The following is a 2938-nucleotide window of genomic DNA, read 5'->3' as shown; positions in this document are numbered from 1 at the left end:
ATGTTCCCCTTCTTGAATACCCCTCCCACCTCCCTTCCCATATCATCCTTCAGGGTCATCCCAGTGCACCAGCCCCTGTATCATGCATCGAACCTGGACTGGTGATTCGTTTCACATATGATACTATACATGTTTCAATGCCATTCTCCCAAATCATCCCACCCTCACCCTCTCCCACAGAGTCCAAAAGACTGTTCTATACATCTGTGTCTCTTTTGCTGTCTCGCATACAGGGTTATCGTTAACATCTTTCTAAATTCTATATATATGCCTTAGTATACTGTATTGGTGTTTTTTTTTTTTTTCTGGCTTAGTTCATTCTGTATAATAGGCTCCAGTTTCATCCACCTCATCAGAACTGATTCAAATGCATTCTTTTTAATTGCTGAATAGTACTCCATTGTGTATATGTACCACAGCTTTCTTATCCATTTGTCTGCAGATGGACATCTAGGTTGCTTCCATGTCCTGGCTATTATAAACAGTGCTGCATGAACATTGGGGTACACATGTCTCTTTCAATTCTGGTTTCCTCAGTGTGTATGCCCAACAGTGGGATTGCTGGGTCGTATGGCAGTTCTATTTACAGTTTTTAAAGGAATCTCCACATTGTTCTCCATAGTGGCTGTACTAGTTTGCATTCCCACCAACAGTGTAAGAGGGTTCCCTTTTCTACACAACCTCTCTAGCATTTATTGCATGTAGACTTTTGGATAGCAGCCATTCTGACTGGCGTGAAATGGTACCTCATTGTGGTTTTGATTAGCATTTCTCTGATTATGAGTGATGTTGAGCATCTTTTCATGTGTTTGGTAGCCATCTGCATGTCTTCTTTGGAGAAATGTCTGTTTAGTTCTTTGGTCCATTTTTTGATTGGGTCGTTTATTTTTCTGGAATTGAGCTGCAGGAGCTGCTTGTATATTTTGGAGATTAATTCTTTGTCAGTTGCTTCATTTGTTATTATTTTCTCCCATTCTGAAGGCTGTCTTTTCACCTTGCTTAAAGTTTCCTTTGCTTTGCAGAAGCTTTTAATTTTAATTAGGTCCCATTTTTTTATTGACAAGATCTCTAGTCTTTCCCATTCTATTGTTTTCCTCTATTTTTTTGCATTGATCGCTGAGGAAGGCTTTCTTATCTTGCCCTGCTATTCTTTGGAACTCTGCATTCAAATGGGAATATCTTTCCTTTTCTCCTATGTTTTTTACTTTTCTTCTTTTCACAGCTATTTGTAAGGCCTCTTCAGACAGCCATTTTGTTTTTTCACATTTCTTTTTCTTGTGGATGGTCATGATTCCTGTCTCCTGTACAATGTCATGAACTTCTGCCCATAGTTCATCAGGCACTCTATCAGATCTAGTCCCTTAAATCTATTTCTCATTTCCACTGTATAGCCATAAGGGATTTGATTTAGGTCATATCTGAATGGTCTAGTGGTTTTCCCCACTTTCTTCAAATTAAGTCTGAATTTGGCAATAAGAAGTTCATGATCTGAGCCACATTCAGCTCCTGGTCTTGTTTTTGCTAACTGTATACAGCTTCTCTATCTTTGGCTACAAAGAATATAATCAATCTGATATCGGTGTTGACCATCTGGTGATGTCCACGTGTAGAGTCTTCTCTTGTGTTATTGGAAGAGGGTGTTTGCTATGACCAGTGCATTCTCTTGGCAGAACTCTATTAGCGTTTGCCCTGCTTCATTCTGTACTCCAAGGCCAAATTTGCCTGTTACTCCAGGTGTTTCTTGACTTCCTATTTTTGCATTCCAGTCCCCTATAATGAAAAGGACATCTTTTTGGGGTGTCATTTCTGAAAGGTCTTCATAGAACCGTTCAACTTCAGCTTCTTCAGTGTTACTGGTTGGGGCATAGACTTGGATTCCCGTGATATTGAATGGTTTCTTGGAAACAAACAGAGATCATTCTGTCATTTTTGAGATTGCATCCGAGTACTGCATTTCGGACTCTTTTGTTGACCATGATGGCTACTCCATTTCTTCTAAGGGATTCCTGCCCACAGTCGTAGATATAATGGTCATCTGAGTTAAATTCACCCATTCCAGTCCATCTTAGTTCACTGATTCCTAGAATGTCTATGTTCACTCTTGCCATCTCCTGGTTGACCACTTCCAATTTGCCTTGATTCATGGACCTAGCATTCCAGGTTCCTATGCAATATTGCTCTTAACAGCATCAAACCTTGCTTCTATCACCAGTCCCATCCACAACTGGGTGTTGTTTTTGCTTTGGCTCCATCCCTTCATTCTTTCTGGAGTTATTTTTCCACTGATCTCCGGTAGCATATTGGGCATCTCCCAACCTGAGGAGTTCATCTTTCAGTGTCCTATCTTTTTGCCTTTTCATACTGTTCATGGTGTTCTCAAGGCAAGAATACTGAAGTGGTTTGCCATTCCCTTCTCCAGTGGACCACATTCTGTCAGACCTCACCAACATTACCCATCCATCTTGGGTGGCCCTACATGACATGGCTTAGTTTCATTGAGTGAGACAAGGCTATGGTCCATGTGATCAGATTGGCTAGTTTTCTGTGATTGTGGTTTCAGTCTGTCTGCCCTCTTATGCCCTCTCTCAGTGCCTACCATCTTACTTTTTCTCCATAGTTTGATGTAATTTATTAGATCACATTAAAGAGCTCCTCCCTATACACCATCACATGAACCTCTCTCTTGATCCGGTAGTTAGTGCACGTGTTATTATGTTTCTTTCTTTTTCCCTCCAACGACATTATGATGTTTTAAGACAGTGACTTGAAACAGTGACTGTACTGTATACTATTACAACTCTGAAGAATCTGGTATAGACCTTAATTATGCATCTACCAATGCCTATTTGATCATTGCATTCAAGCAGTCATTCCACACTTGTTTCATACTTTTTGACTATACTGGAAAAAATTGTTAAAAAACCCATGACACTTAAAA

The sequence above is a fragment of the Moschus berezovskii genome, chromosome 6, assembly GCF_049115385.1.
Source record: "Moschus berezovskii isolate FMDL1 chromosome 6, NW_MosBer_1.0, whole genome shotgun sequence".
NCBI classification, from domain to species: Eukaryota; Metazoa; Chordata; class Mammalia; order Artiodactyla; family Moschidae; genus Moschus; species Moschus berezovskii.
The sequence above is the reverse complement of the archived record's forward strand: the minus strand, read 5'-3'. Positions refer to the sequence as shown.